This window comes from Thermobia domestica, chromosome 11, assembly GCF_964235325.1.
Source record: "Thermobia domestica chromosome 11, izTheDome1.hap1.1, whole genome shotgun sequence".
Classification (NCBI taxonomy): Eukaryota; Metazoa; Arthropoda; class Insecta; order Zygentoma; family Lepismatidae; genus Thermobia; species Thermobia domestica.
The window spans coordinates 176,018,158-176,035,682 of NC_137464.1; the positions used below are offsets into that span (position 1 = coordinate 176,018,158).

Consider the following 17,525-nt stretch of genomic DNA (forward strand, 5'->3'; position numbering starts at 1 on the left):
TTCCTACTGCCTCAGACAGTTAAACATTTTCCTTTTTATCACTGTCCACTTTGTCAAGCCTTTTCTTTTTCATCGACGTGGTTTACTCAAGATTCTCCCGTTTCCTTCAACATTATACCAACTTCTTGATAATTCAGATTCAAGAATTATCTGTCTAGTTCAGAATAACGGCAACAATTTCTGTTGGAGTGTAACGTCCTACTCTCAGGGAGACGTTATGATGATAATGAGCAAAAATGCTGTAATGATGAGGGAAATGAGGGAAACCCGAGAAAACACACATAAGATGTTTACTCACACTGCCCACTTGACGGAGGTGGAATCAAACTAGGGACCCCATGCATCGGATGCTAGTTCTACCACTGAGTCATCACAGTCCAATATGCCTAATTCTCTACCATAAAAAAAATTGCCTACATGAGAAAACACCGTGTTTGTGGGCTTTTCCAGGATTCTTCAGTTTCCTCCAGAAGAAACGTACACATAAATTTATTTCGGAGGGGCTCCAAGTTCAATACCAGGACAAATTGTATTAAAATATGTAAAATTGCCCCTAAATTTAGATAACATTTACATAAAAGTAGCGATTTCGGGGAAGGTCTGGAGTTCCAGGACTCAGCCCCTACCTTTCATCTTCTTCATTACGGCAGGGGCATGCGACAGTTTCTGCCCCTCATAAATGTGCTGAAACTCCACTGCTAAGGATTTCATTCAGATTGGAAACAAGGTCACGAACCCATGCAAAAACTGCCAAGAAAGGTACGTCCACATTTTCATTACACCATCATTATCCATCTCTATCACTCTCTCTCTTAACCTTGGAGCACAATCGTGGGACGTTGGATTAAAAAATAAATGAAATCTTTGATTTTTACTTCCCACAGTTGTGTCGTGTAGGCTAAAGGAGACGACGATGATAAGAATGAAAGACAGTGGAATGAAGAAAGTGGGAAGAAATGGGAGAACCTCGAGAAAACCCATGCACACTGTGTTTATCCACCAGAAAGCCCACTTGCCACGAGCTGAGAATCCTGGGATCAAAGCAAGGGCCTCATAGCACCAGAGGTGAAAGCTCTACCACTGAGCTACCGCAGCCTCTACGTTAAATTAAGAGCAAATGCGTACAGTACTATGCTACAAATAACCTGCAACGTGTAATTAAAACGATTACTGGTGGTGAAAAAAAGGAGGCGCCAATCTATGCTCGGTGATCAGTACAAAGTACCTTTGTATTACAATTCCATAATAATAAATCGCACGTTATTTTGTAACGCTGTTTCTAACTACATAGATGACTTATGTATTCTTTGTTTCCGTACATAAGCTTTTTTGCACATTATAACGAATGGCGAAGGGTGTAAAACATTGACATGCCTCCCCGTTCTATTGTAATATAGAAAACAACGTGCCCTACGGAGCTCTAACCTGACTTCACTTGTTATTGCTGCAGTCGTTATTATATGAATTGAATACTGAGCTTTGATACATAAAGGAGCCAACCTGACTGTTATAGTCTATATAACCTGTATGAGTGGGTCAGCGTTCTACACCCTAAAGAATGTACTACAGTAACTTTTAGTCTATGGTAGTATGTTTACAATTCACCCAAACTTACGTTCGAAAGTTGATATGTATGCTGCTCCTCGCCGCTTTCACATGGCATGTATCCATACACCACCTCAGCTGCATCACCTACTGCGTACTCATATCCATTCGCACTCTGCTACAACTGAAATCCTTTATCTCGTTTCCTGAATAGTAATTGAGCCCTAGCAATATTACTCCCTAGTAAAACATAGTAATATTATTTCGGTAAGATTATTACCGTTATTTTTTAATCATTTATGATATTGCAAATCACGCACTATTTCATTCTCATTTTTAAGAAGTGAGAAAATCTCATAAATGGGAACCTGAAAATTTGCCTTGAGCTCACAAATGAAAACACATTTGAAAATAATGAGACATTTTTCTTCAAATATGAGTAAACATTACTTATTTTGTTTTGAACATGCATTTTTCTCATTTCTGAGCAAGGAAATTTTTAAGAGTGTGCTCGTGTGCTCGATTCGCCCTATGCAAAAGCCGTCACTCTAATTATGAATATAGTCTAAATTTCCTTAGGGTGTCACAGTTTTTTAGTCCAAAAATATGGAAGCCCTATATATGAGACATGAACTCACTGCTAAACATTACATGATCTCCCTCTAAGAACCGAAATCGGGTCTTTCGCGTCGAATACGCATGTGCTAACTCATACATATAAAGGGAACTCATACATATAATTATTTGATAACTGTTACAACTCTCCAACACCGCTTAATTTGAATAATCAACCCCCAGGAAATAGTATTGCATGATATCCAATATTCTTTAATTATAGAGGAAAAGAGTATTATCTACCTATTGCATGTAACAATACATTTTGATGTTTAACTAATGTTAATTAATATAACTATACCCGTAAATTATGTTGAACAGTATTGGAAAAATTTTAATGGTAATTGTTATTTTATTCCATGATGTATTAATCGTATGTTATGTCCCTCATAGTTAAGCTGTTAGCGTTGTCGTCCTTGACGTGGGAGACCCGGGTTCGATTCCAGTCAGGAACTCAAGTGGTTCTGATTTCCCATTAAGCTGTATGTCCGCATCTCATATAGGCTCACTGCTGAAAGTAACGCTAAAATCAAATCAAGCAAACTTAATTGTATGAATTTTAAATAGCGCATTGCAATCATAAGTATTAAATAAATAAATGCTCAAAACATGTTCACTAATTTTGAAATTTCCCTATAATATGTGGGTTTTTGAAAGGTGGTTTCTTTATTGTTTTGTAAATTTAATATCCGACTTTCCCTTCGAAAGTAACATTTTCCTTCGATTGACAACACTACTTCTCGTTACTAAGTATTCTTATGTTAACTGAAGCCAATAATTGAAACAGTCATGTTTACTATTAAAGCCGCTCAGGAAACTAGATTTTTAACGGATTCTTGCACCTACTGCTAATTCTATGGTTTCGAATGGTGAATAGCTGTATCTTCCTTATGCTTTTGACTTGATAATTAGTTGGCACGCTGCTTGTGTGGCTTAAAGAATGGGTGCATTTGAAACATACGTACTTTACTAATTTGTAAATTAATGAAAATTGTCATTATTTTTCAAGTGGTCACAAGAGAGTGTTCAACGTGAGAACAATAAGAAATCCTTTGCTAGACGTGATTTGCAAGAAGAGGCAAGATTAATGGTGAATTAAGAATAAATACAATATTTAAGTCTTGCCTGATGAGTGTACACAACAGGAATGTGTAAAATGCTTATTTGAGGCAGTGGTATACAGCAGCTATTACGAGAATGTTTCATCTGCTACGCAAATAAAAATAAAAATCCTTTGGTTTTTGTAAAACTCCATAACAAAATGTGTAGTTCCTCAATATAATTAAATATAACTAAATTGACATTTAACTTTTAACTGTGAAAATATATATGCTGGATGTATCAAAAGTCCATGGTAGAAAATTATTTATTTCCTCATATCGATCGGGATACTTGACGATTCAGATTGTTGGTGTATACCGTATATCAGTGTTGGCCAATTTAAAGTTATAATGCAATGCGCGTCAAGACAAAATAAGACCCATAATTAGGAGTTATTTTCCATTTTTTCTTACCTCCCTCCCGGAGAATATGCAAATTTTCACCGAATGTACCAAAAGTACACTTACCGTACTAAATTTTTATTTCGCTCTCCGTATCTCGGTTCTTGTTCCCAGGGTATAGGCGAATTAAGGTCTGAGCTGTGAACACAAAAGTAACTAACTCCTTGAAATCTGCAAGTTTCTAAATATCGGTCCGGTACCAATGGTCTTACATTAAAGAATGAGCTTTGTAACTAAAAGGAGAAATAAGGTAAGCATATACTGGGTGCAAGGACGCCGATCCTGGGGGCGCTTCCCCCCCCAAAGCTCATGTGGGAACCCTCATTGTATTTGTGAACATACAATATTTGGCATAATTTGAGTGCAAATTGTCTTAAAATTCTCATATACGCCTTCTGCATCTGAATGGGGCTCCCAAATTTACAGAGAAATCGGCGCCCTTGACTGGGTGTACCAAAAGTCTTCATCGCGGGTTACCCATGTTCATTCTCAGCAAGATCTCAAGTGGAAAGAATCTCACGTTACATGTAGGTTCGCGTCTCATGTAGCCTCACTGTTGAAATGGACGCTAAACTCTGATCTATATATACTGCTATAAATGTAATAATAATAATAATAATAATAATAATAATAATAATAATAATAATAATAATAATAATAATAATAATAATAATAATAATAATAATAATAATAATAATAATAATGTGTTTTTCTTGTTATTACTTACTACCGACAATTAATTCGCTATATGCTGTCCTATCTCATTTGCATGTAGTGCGCACGCCCTACTCGCCTTACCCGTAACGTCGTCAGAATTTTTAGCTTGGGTAGACCGTAGATCCTTTGCAAATAGTATATGCGTAAAGCATATTTATATCACCATAAAGAAAAATATGAACGGTTTGTTACTGTATTTTGTTACAGATACATTACATAAAAAAAGTAACAATTTCTTCCGGCAAAATAAAAACTGACAATTATTATTGGTTATAAATGACACGCTGTTTTCAACGCCACAAAAGATCATTTTGTAATTTTCTTCGAAAACTGCACGTGAAATATATCATAAAACACATATTTTTGTTCAGCTTGAGCTGATCTATGAAGTTAAATATGTATTATATTTTATGAAAACTTCAGTTCAACATAAATTAGATTTTATGAGCTAATGGTTCTTTTAGTTATATTTCATTAAGTATACTATGTACTGTCACCTTGTATTTTTTTAAACCAAAAGCTTATGCCAATTATTGAGATAAAATTGATACTCTGAAAAATATATCATCATTAATTTTCGTACAGCATTTTAAAGTTTATAAATTATTATTTATTATTTATTATTATTATTATTAAATTATTTATTATTATTATTAAGCTATTATTCTTATCTATAAGATATATCTTTTGGTATATGTGTCATCTATGGACAATTGTTTTCTCATTAAACTTTAATAAGAGCATATTATTTCTTACAATGTTAGTGCAATATACACTGAAGCAATATAGCAACTTATTAGGGAGCTCAAAATTGTGAACAGCAGCAATCAAATTAAATCTTAAACCCCTATTCCAATATCTCACTGCCACTATCATTGTCTTGCTATACTACCATATTTAAGGATGAAATAATAAAATAATTAACATTCTATATTGTTAAATTTAAGCTATTCGACACAGTTATTTAAAAAAAGAAGAATTCTTGCCCTGTTAAGCAGTGAGATTGAAAGATTGGTCATTCATATGAATAAATACGTGCAAATCGACCAATAATAAAATCGATTCGCGTAGACCTATTAACTGTATAAGGTCTATGCAGAGAAATACTTCAACATTTTTCTTTCTTTCTTTTTTTTTATTTGCATCAGTAATGTTACTTCTTTTTTCCCTTCGTTCTTTATCCGACGTCACTCAACCGTCTTGCGCACATCACAACCTTTAACCACGAAAGTTCAAGTCCACATGTACCCGATTCGAAAGGGGAAAAAAAATGAGCAAGAAAAAGTTTGTTGGTTAAAAAAATATATAAAAGTGAAAGAGAAAAAGAAAAAAAAAAAGCAGTTGTAGCTTTTAACGTTATATCCTTCGAGTTTCCACTTTTCCTTTTCATACGTATACATTGTATTTATACGTATATAAATTCCATCTTTTCGTCTTTTTACTGATCAATAATTCGTAACAAACGTTTTCTAGACTTCCGTAGTCGCAATTTTAATCTCGAATAGATGGTGTTATTAATATTTTTGATCTATTTATTAAACGAATAATTTTTAAAGATTATATCGTCTTACACTAAGGTGACCAGACTTCCCGTTTTAATAGGGATTGTTCCTATTTTCAGAAAGTCGTCTCATTGTATCGACAGAAATGTAAACGAGGTACAAAATGTAACTTTAAAAAAAAAAAAACTTCTTATATTTAGGTAGAATAATTTTTATGTATTTGTTCTTATACTCCATAGCTTACTTTTCGCTTAGAAAACAATCTAAATTTAGTGAAACAGTGTCATATTTTTTAACAGCATTGGCTATGACATCAATTCAACGTTTCAATATTTTCTCTCTCTCTCTCTCTCTTGTATTTGACAGTTTACAGGTAGGGAGTACCGGGTTTCCTTTTGGATCCCTTGCCTCCTATGTGAGCTGTAGAAGCATGTGAATTGGACGCATTTGACTTGATATGTTGAAGAGCGACTGTCGCACCTTCATTGACGATTTGTGTGTGTGTGTATGTGTATGTGTGTGTGTGTGTGTGTGTGTGTGTGTGTGTCTTGTCTGATCGATATGGCTGTCAGCGGTGGTGCTGTGCCGATAGGAGCCCTAGATGGTTTGCATAATTACTGAGGAGGCTGCGGTCGAGTGCAAACCTGTTGAGTAGCTGGTATGATTCCTATTTGTCGGAGAATGTCGTGGTCAGATTCTTGTAGTTTCTTCCAGAATCTTCGAAAATGTAGGTCCATTAACGGGTTCAGAGGAAGTAATCCAGTGTCTTCATGTAACTGTGCTACACGGGTGTCACGACTATGTCCAGTGAGTATCCTGATGGCATAGTTTTGAATTCTTTGCAGTTTAATAAGATGTGTCTTGGCTGCATGTCTCCATGCTGGGTTAGCATAGAGGAGTCCTGGGCGTATGATCTGTTTATAGACATGGATATTCGTGCTGAGACTTAATGCTGGTGAGTGAAGGAGACATGTAAGAGCATGAAGTCGTTGAAGAGCTTTCTTTGCTGTATGCTGAATGTGTGGTCCTAGAGTTAGTTTTCGATCCAGCTATACTCCGAGGTAAGTGACACTGTTAGTTTGAGGAAGTTGATGAGGTCCGTAATATAATGAGACGTCCGGTGGACGGTCAAAAGATTTTTGAGGATTGATTTTTATACGCCACTGCGAAGCCCATACTTCCAATTGAAGTACATGGCGCTGAAAGCGAAGGATAGCAAAGCTGAGATTGTGATTGAAGGCGAAGAGAGCCTTATCATCTGCAAAGGTGCCTACTGTAGTTGTTTTAGTAGTGGGCAGATCAGCTGTGTAAAAATTATATAGCAGAGATGACAGACAAAAACCTTGCGGGACTCCAGCGGCCATTGGAAAATGGTCAGACAAGGCGGAGGCCTGACGGACCTGAAATCTCCTGTCATCCAGAAAAGAGTCTATCAAGGCTGTGAAGTGGGTAGGAAATTCCCATATGGTGAAACTTGTATATCAATCCCGCATGCCAGACATGATCAAACGCATTTTCAACGTCCAAAAATGCTGCCACTGCTTGGGATTTGTCATTGAGATGTTAGATGATGAGTTCCACAAGTCTCGTTATTTGAGCCGTTATGCCGAAATCGGGTCTGAATCCATACTGATGTGCTGATGTGATTTTGATCTAAAATGAAATTCAGGAGCCGACGGTACAGGAGACGTTCGAGAACTTTGCTGAGATGACAGAGTAAGCTGATTGGCCTGTAATGTTGGGGGAAAAGGGGATTTTTCCCTGGTTTGGGAATCATGCAGACGATCGCCAGTTTCCAGGACATAGGAAAATGAGAGTGAAGTAGCATGGCGTTGAAGAGGCGAACTAATATAACTACAAGTTTCCTGGGAGCGTTCTTCAGGGCAGCAGCAGGACTGTTGTCTGGACCAGCAGTTTTCCCTGGGTGGAGGCGCTGGAGGACGGTGCTGATTTCTCTTGGAGTGGATAGTAGGAGAGTAGGTGGTAACGGTGTCGCTGGATGAGCTTGAGCCAAGAAGCGATGCACTCGTCGAATTGTATCCTCATCGCTAGGTTCAACATTGGGCTGGAACTGAGTACTTAATTGTTCGGAGAGGCTGAACAGTGCGGACGGTAGGTTTGGAAAGCGATCTGACCAAGCGCCAGAAATCTCTGTTAGATTTTTAAATGGAGTTACCAATGAAATCTGCTTTCCTTCGGTGAGTTACAAGAAGGAGAAAGCTCTACACTACCGGACATTTACAATTTTCTATTAATACTTTACAAGCGGACTTACAGATTTTCATTTATAATGTAATATTTTACTTACTGTAAAGTTCTCGCACGAAAACGTTTGATGTTCTAAACACCATACTAAAAGTCCCCTGAAATCCTTCGGCCGCCATATTATAAAATGGCCGCTTGAAGTGTCAAATGAACGAAATCCAGATAAAATAGCAATATCTTCGTTATGGTTGAACATAAAGAGATAAAGTTAGTGTCGTTTTATAGAACATAACAAACTGTTTTTTATATAGAAAACAGTTTTTCATAAAACGCATACTTTTAGAAATATTTAGCTGCAAATTATAAAATTCCGAAAACTACCGTCAAACAGATTTAAAATTTTACTGAACTTAGGAAGTAGGTCTAATTATTAACAAGTTGAAATATGACATAGATATTGGCAAAGATTAATTAAATGACATACTGAAATCCCACAACTTCTTCGTTCGCCATATTGGAAAATGTCCAAGTGTACGAAGTAATTGAGACTTGATATAGTTCTAAGATTTATTAAATATACTTTCATTAACTTTTTATTTAATTTATACATCACAACTGAGTTGAAATTTACAAAACTGAAATAAACTACAAACATTTTGTTCATATCAGCACATAAAATATATTGTCCAAAATTGGAAACTTTCGAAGTGAATGCTACAAGAAACGGTCCTAGAGCCAATTATATTGTAAATATATGAAAATGGTTTATTCTTCGTCTATTAGCAATTGCGAGACTTTGGTGAGAGGAGATTGATTACAAAAGGAAGATTTCGTCCAAAGCTTTCCCCGAGGGGAGAGTTCCTAGCATCGTTGCTACGTTCCCTCTTTGCACAGCCATACTTATTCTTTGTATAAGATAGGATGAAGCTCGGGTGTCTCCTGTGTTAATAGTTATGCGGTGTCCAACTTCATTAATGAAGTTTAGACCTTCCTGACCCCAGGACCCAGAAGTTTCAATGGCTATGGTGACGAAGTGGTATTTGTGCAAGAGGTCGTTATATTTCTGTCTCTTTTCATATTCTCTGCGAGTTGCAACCGTCCCAGTTTTATGGAAGATGAAGGAAGATTAGACGGGGCTAGGGTACCGGTATAAGTGAAATCCCATATTAAAGCCTTCCCTCGTTTCCAAGGCACCAAAGACATCCCGACAGGTCTCTTGCCATCAGAGCGACTACACCCCATTGGCTCTCTCACGGAAGGCGTTCCAGAGGAGATAAGGGCTCTCATAATGAGATCGTTAACAGTGGAGTGTCGAGAGTATCTGCCAGCACTGTGAACACATGATAAGCCATGTATACCTTTCTTATCCACTAAACGTCCGCAAGCAGGGCACTGGTGTTGTTCACAGACATCTGCTACCAAACGTAACGCACAACCGATTCGAAAACTTTCGTCGGGAAGATGCAGCCCTAGGGATGAAGATGGGATAGCTTGTAACCAAGCACCTGCTTCAAGGAAAGAAGTAGCAAGAATACGTGCCTTATCTTCAGGATTGTTGAAGGATTGAAGAATAGAAGATAATCTGGAAAAACAAAGTCTGGACCGGGCTAAATATTTGAGAAATTGTAAATGCAGTCGATTCGAAGTCAATTGGGATCAATGTTGGTTGGAGGGGGAAACATTATGACGTGGTTAAAGTTGTCGTCCGCCATCTTGGTGGCCCCCTTTTGGAATCAACTTGTTTATTTTAAATTGCAACATGGTAGCGTGACATATTAAACAACATCCTCGTTCGAAGAAAAACCCTACTCTAAGGCTATTTTTTTCAAAACCTGCAAAGGTTGTGAAGTTTTGAATAGATTTAGAATATATGTGAAATGTGTTGTGCGAAGTTTCGAATTGAAGGATAAAGGTAAATTGAAAGACAAGTTTCGTAACATCTCACATTACGTATTCTTTATAAACGTAAAAGAGAGGGCTAATACACATGAGACAATTACAATCACATGACATGTTCAACAAGTCCACCGTTCTGTTGTGTGCACATCCTTAACCGTGCGACCCAGTGCTTGTGCTCTCTGCAAAGCATTGTCGGCGATATTTGTTCACAGGCAGTAATGATTCTCCTTTTCAGATGGCCAATACCATTAATTTTACACTGGTAGACCCCAAAAGAAAAAAAAACAATGAAGTTAGGTAGGGGGACCTTACTGGCCAGTCAATTGGTCCACGCCGACCTATCCAGCAACCGGGAAATTGTTTATTGAGTCATCAATTACATTACGACCATAATGCAGCGGTACCCTATCTAGTTGCCAATATTGAGAAAATCACTCTTCCTTGTTCAACAAAAGTGGCATAACAGTGTTCTCAAGCATATCTTCATACTGTGCAGCCTTCAAGGTCTCATAAATGAAAACAGGTCCAATAAGTTTTTCGTACCATATTCCATACCACACCATTACCTTACCTGTATTTTGCATCTTTGATGCAGCATTTATTCTCTTCTACCAATTCTTAGCCGATCATATAATAGATATGAAAGGTATTATAAATAAACTCTGCTAAAAGACAGTAAAGAGAATCACGCGTAGAAGCTCAAATTTTGTTCCCTGGATGATACTGATATTTGCTGTCATCTAGTGGCATGAAGTGTAACTTCTAGCATTATAAGTATACATTTTTGTTTTAATAGTAAAAATGGGATATGGATAATCATAGTTAAATTCACCATTACCTATGAAAAATGTTAGCAGATTGACTTTATTAATGAACTCCGCCGAAATAATTGCTCTAGCTTATCTATTGCGAAATAATAATAATAATAATCATCATCATCATCAAAAATTCGCTTTCATTAAAGAGTTATCGCGCGCACTTATAGACAGACAGACTAACATTATAATCCTATAAGGTTCACTAGTGTAATCATAATAATAAAATGACTAAGGTTGTTGAACGCATTTCATTGTACGTAAAGTAGCAAACTTTTTTCGTTGTTATTAAACTATTACACTTTATTTATTAGTGAGTAAACGTTTACAAATCAAACTGCTTCACTGAATGTAAGAGAATTAACAGGATGAGTTCCTGTTAGTTTTCTACTTCACCTAGTAGTTGCGGAAGAGTTATTATTTTGTGAAATTGCATTTTCATCTAAAAGTCAACATAAACAAGCACCAGAATGTCTTTATGTATTTACAGAAAGAATTAAAAATGGTCATGCTGTAGGTTCATGTGTCATACAACCTCGGTGCTGGAAGGGAAGCTAATCTTTAAATCAGGGATGCAAATAACCACTCGCCCGAGGGATTGGTTCAAGTGCCGGTGAGTATTTAATATCATACCGAAGCTAAGTAAATGATTTCTATTGTGGAATGTGGGCTAGTAAATTTTTCTCTTGGTCTAGTAAAATTTAGTTGTTTATTTGCATCCCTGCTTTAAATCTATAATCCATCACAATGTTTGATTCAAACCAGTACATAGTATGTTGCTAATGTTCAATTTATTGCACATTATCTTTTGTTTTGGAAGCATTATGAAAATGTGCCACTAAATTTTAATCAAAAGATGAATATAGACCAAGAGACAACTTTTCTATGTTTCACTTCTTCATTTAGTTCCATACAGACGGTTACGCTATTTTCTTCAGTGAGATGTTTAATAATTTTGTATGGTATTTTTGATAGACTACAGGAAACATGTATATTAATTTTACGAGACCACTCCATTTCTTTCATTATCAATAAAACTAATTATGCTTTATTTATTGCTTAATGAGAGAGACGCGGTTCCGTAGTCGGTAAGATGTTCTCTTATCAACAGCACGGACCGACCAAGTGCGATACACATGATACCTTAGAAGGATGATGGCTTTGGTGTTGTGTAAACAACGCGTTATTATGGTATACAAATCGAGGTGTTTCAAAACCATTATAATTAGGAGGATCATTTCATAAATAATGCACACTAATTTTTTGTGATTTACACGGTTATTCTTTGGAACGGATCTCTCTACAGGCCGTCAATATTATCTCCCTGCTTGACAATGACGAAATCCCAACGTGAGGGTATAAATTCTGCATTCCATTAAGGATGCCATGTTTGTGAAACTGTCGAATGAATCGGGTAACAAGTGCAGAAAGCTCTTCCAGACATGGAAACAGATTTCCACGCATACGTTGTTTGAACTTTGGGAACAGGTCGTATTGGTGAACTGATGTCAGGACTGTAAGAAGCATGAGGTAAAATTTCCCAACTGTATTTGTGAAGCTTTTGACGCACTTCATTAGCACTGAGCACTTCGAGCGTTGTCAGTGGACCCTCTCTGAGCAACTGTGGTCGTGTTTTGTGCATTTTTCTGCACAGTTTCAGCAGGAATTCACAATAATACACTACTGTGACACTTCTTCAACATAAAACCCTGTCCGTTATGATAATAACGTTACCTGAGACACCTGTCGCCTCCATTTCCAACACTTGTCACAGTCACATTGTGTTCATTAGAAAGCGCACAAGCACACATTCTGCTGTCTCAAGACCTCAACTTCAACTGACGAAATGTTTACCTCGATTTCATCATCCACTTTGCAGTTATGCCACAGTGTGGATTGTTTATGAAACGACTCTCGTATTATTATTATTATTATTATTATTATTATTATTATTATTGCAGTGAAATAATAATGGCATTATTTGTCAGTGGTAAGTAAAACTTTCGATTTACTACGAACAAGGACATACTAAAGGTATCACAACCGCTCCAAAATCCTCTGTTCGGAAACGCCGCAATTTTTTTTTTTTTTTTTTCAAGGGGATAGGAGCAAATCTCGATATACAAGGAGAGTCGCAAATATACATACTTTTATGCACATAATTCTTCGTGTAAAACAATTATTATTGATGCGCACTGCATAAATTTATTAACTACGTACAGTAAATATACCCATATTAAATATTATAATAATGGACGAGTAAGAAAATCTAACGTATTTTGACATTTATTACAACGAAAAAAACTTCTTTCGAACAGGCTATCCAGGGAGGTCAGTTGCCCTTCCTTTCTCCCGCTAGAAGCGCTGATGCATGTGTATCAGATTACACATGTGTACATTGCCTTCTAAGATTATCATAAATATCCAGTGACTAACATTGAGAATTTACATTGAGAATTAGTTTTTATTTTTTGCTATAAGCAAAGCTTTCCCCTGTATATTTGATATTTCTATGCGAGAATTGCAAAACACGTTGATTTAAAGTTATTTTTTTCTTGAATAACCAGACAGAAACAAATATGATGACAAATCAATATATGCAGTAGAACTTGAAACTTCATTTTTTAAAAAATAAGAAAATATTTTGGTGATTTTGTTTAACCTTGACACTACTAAATATCACGTGTATCATCTTTTTTCCAATTCTTAACCCTCTTACATAATTCAAAACTTCTTCCCATAGTTTATCACACGATAGATGTCTGTTAGATACGAAAAATGTAAAGTTTTAAAAGTAGATGACGACAATCTTCCTTTTGAAAGGAGTTTGATTTTACCAGAACTCATATATATATATATATATATATATATATATATATATATATATATATATATATATATAGGGTGTTCATAAAGTATACCGACAAACTGTAAGAGGTGATTCCTCACATCAAAATAGGAGGAAAAATTCATATGGACCTATATCGAAAAAAGTGCATTGTTTCAAAGCTAGGGCTGTCCAAAATCGCGAAAAAGCCAAATTTCAAAAGGCCCTATTTCGAATTTCAGAAACTGTGGATGGTAGACATCAGCGGTAAAGGAAGCCACGCATACACAATCAAAAAGTGCATATTTCATCAATTTTCAATAGGTTTACAGGTTATTCCCTACCGGGTGTAATTCTCAGATATGCTCTCAATAGCGTTTTCAGATATACCCTGATTTTAAGGAGGGTCTAAAGTAGGCAGGAGGTAAGCCTTGATAACAATGGGCATCCAATGCTTCAGAGAGAAGTTGAAAGTGTTAAGAACCGGCAGCTCCATGTTGTTGTTTTTTTTGTGTGTGTGTGTGTGTTTGAGAGAGAGAGAGAGTGTGTGTGTGTTCAGAATAACGTGTGATGCGATGTATTTTGTCACGGTATATGTCATGTTCTCTTCACTTATAAGCATGAAAGAAAACATCGGAGCATGCGTTTTCCCGAGTACGAGAGACCGTGCTGCTGACGATCCTTAACACTTCCAACTTCGCGCCAAATGATTGCGTGTTCATTGCTATCAAGACTTATCGTTTGCCTACTTTGGACCAATCATAAAGTCAGAGCATATCTCAAAATTCGGTTGATGGCATGTCTGGGAATTTCACCCTGCAAGGAATACTCTGTACACCCACTGAACATTAATGAAATGTGAATTTTTGGACTGCTATGCATGATTTCTTTTACGTTGATAAGGACCACCATCCACAGTTCCTCAAATTCGAAACAGGGCTTCTTGAAATTTGACTTTTTTTTGTGATTTTGGACAGTTCTAGCTCTGAAACTATGCACTTTTCCACACAAGTCCATAGGAACTTTTTCTCTTATTTTGATGTGTTGAATCGCCTCTTATAGTATGTCGGTATAGTTCATTAACACCCTGTATATATATTTAGAGTCTTTGTTCATCCGTCTGTTCGACTGACTGACAGGGAGACAAACATTTGTGTGTCATCCGTAAAGGAGGCATTAAAATCTCAAGAACAATTTGATGGATCATCACCATCAATTTTTGGCAAGGACGTAGAGGAATCAAAAAGTTAGGAAACTAATGCTTTGATGGAGGTAATATTCAAGCCGGAACTGACAGAAATAAACCATTTCCGATTTTAACGATGATCACTGGAGAGGAAAAGTGATAATAGGCCCTGAGAAGGGGATTCCTGGAATCTATTGAGCGTCCATCCTTAACTCTCTACTAAAACCGAAAGTTAAAAAAGTCCATAACAACTTCCGGTTTTAATATTGATCTACATACAAGAGCCAAAAAAAAGGCAAATGATAGCAAGAAGCTGTTTTTCTTGATCAATTTAAAGTTCTAAGAATATATTCCAATTTCTCTTGTAACCCTCTATTCAAACCGGAAAGGGGAGCATGGTGGCTCAGTGGTAGAGTGCTTGCTTTGTGGTGAATGAGGTTCCTGGTTCGATTCCCGGCCATGTAAGTTTGTGGTAGACAACGTCTTGTACGTGAGATTACAATGATTAAACTTTTCCTTGGTTCTTTTTTATAATAAATTTGAGCCATTAAAGAATACACACTCCGTCCTTTTTTTGATTCCATTTATTTATACCTGGTTGTCCTGACAAAGACGTTTCAAAGCCTTATTATTTTAAACATCTGAATATCTTTATATATTAACATTACAATTATTGTCTTTCTCTTCTTCTGATATTAAAAATCAGCCAGCTTAGTACAAATATACAATGTATCCATGTAAGATTTCTCGGAGTACTCCTGTTTTCTCCTACTTGCTTATTTTACTAATTCTTCCAACATCATTCACTTGTCTTAATCACCGTTTCTCTTATTCTACAGGGCATAATCGTGGGAAGTACGAGTAAAACTGAAATATTTCATTTTATTTTCATTTCAAACAGGAAGTGGCAGAAATCAACTATTTCCTGTTTAAACATTGATTATTATCAAGTAAAAATGGTAATAGATAGCGAGAACCGGCTTCCTGCAATCAATAAAGCATCCTAAGAATGTATTTAATTTTTACTCTAATCAATATTATAATAATTGAGAAAATATCACATCATACAGATTAAACTTCTTTACGGGGTGTACACGTGGCAAAGTTACTAATTTATATAATATGAAACTCCTTTTGGTTTTTGTCTCCTTTAAGAGTTCCATGGTAAGCAATCCTCAGGTTATATGCTTGATAAGAATTTTTTTTTTTTCAAGAGTCATTCCTAACAAATACGCCGCGGCCTAGTCACCAGACGAGTGGACCGGAAGTTACCAAATTTTGGTTACGAATGCCTTGGTCCAGGCCCCAGACCAAGACGAAGAGCTTTCTTCAAAGTTCGAACCAGGGGGTCTCAGGAGGGGCGTTTATCGGGACATGTAAAAGTTGTAGAAAATGACCGATGTTAGTGTCGAATCAATGGTGAAACTCCGATCGCATTAACTTCCAAATTCTCCCCATTCTGCTGCGGTCTGTGGGTCATCCGAGAGGGAGGATGATACAGTACTCCAAAATGACCGATATTAGGGTCAAATCCATAGTTTTCGCGGTCACTGAGATCAATGGTAACACCTCCATTAGCGATGAGTTTCAAATTCAGCGGGCCGGGGGTTACCTGCGGGGAGGTTCGGTATCGTTTTCTTTTTGGGTGCAGAATAACACCTGTTCAATACCACATAGACGTAATGGCTCGTAGTGTTGGAGCTCCCGAACCCTAAAACTCAGATCCTTCCGAACAAAAATTCCTGGGTGCGCACCTGATATCTGTTGTCTTCTTGTTTGTGTATCTTATAAAGGCAATTTTAACAGGTGTTTTAACGTTTAATTAGTTAATTAAATTTTACTTCTTTTAGCCTTTATTCATACCTTGTAGTCAAATGAAAGAACACTTATGGAACACAATTGTTTCTATGATTTCTGTTACAAGTGCCACGGTATATAAGTCTCAATTAAACAACAGCTACTGAACCACTCTGCCATATATTGAAGTACTGCCTCACTAATGGACGTTGTCTATACATATATACGATCTCAATACAAGAATTTAATTAATCTTGCAGCAGAACGATTAGCTATAGCAAGAGTTTGATGTGAAAATATCTCCCACGACAAAGGTGCGTACGCTAACCACATAGTCACGAGAGAGCTCAATGAGTTTTCGAGTAACATAGCCCCAGTTTACTTTTTGTAAAGTAGTACACTAACAAAAACATTAGACTTTAGTATCAATATGGTTTGGCTCTGATTAGAAATGTTCTACTAGTATTTTTACTCAAACACTGCTCAAATACTTTAATACATTCTTTGAATTTAAAAAAAGAAGCACTTGCAATTATGCAATCCAACACAGACGTCGCCCTCAGTCTCTGGGTGGAATACCAGGCGAGGCCTTCGCGCTGGAAGGGAAACAAGATTAAACATTTCTTGTGAATTTTCTCTCCGGAAATGACCAACCTTGTATAGTAATCAACTTCTTTTTTTTTTTTTTTTTTTTTTTTTTGGAAATGAAAATCCGTGATTTAAAAAATTTCGGATTCAAAACGCCTTTCGAATTTATTTTAGTAACGCCATACTTCACTAATTCGAAATTTGGCTAGCGATTAGACACCATCCTAAGTAAACTGGATAGACACTTGAATATACCTGGCTGTCACAATCCAATTTCAAACGAAGTTTACATTTTACCTTTATGGAACAATTTTCTCATAGTCACAC

General features: G+C 36.5%; 1 protein-coding gene across 1 annotated transcript in view; it reads right to left on the bottom strand.

The window, feature by feature from the left end:
• Positions 1-17,525, bottom strand: part of LOC145664571 (uncharacterized) — an 822,099-nt gene that overhangs the window by 428,312 nt on the left and 376,262 nt on the right. The window lies entirely within an intron of this gene.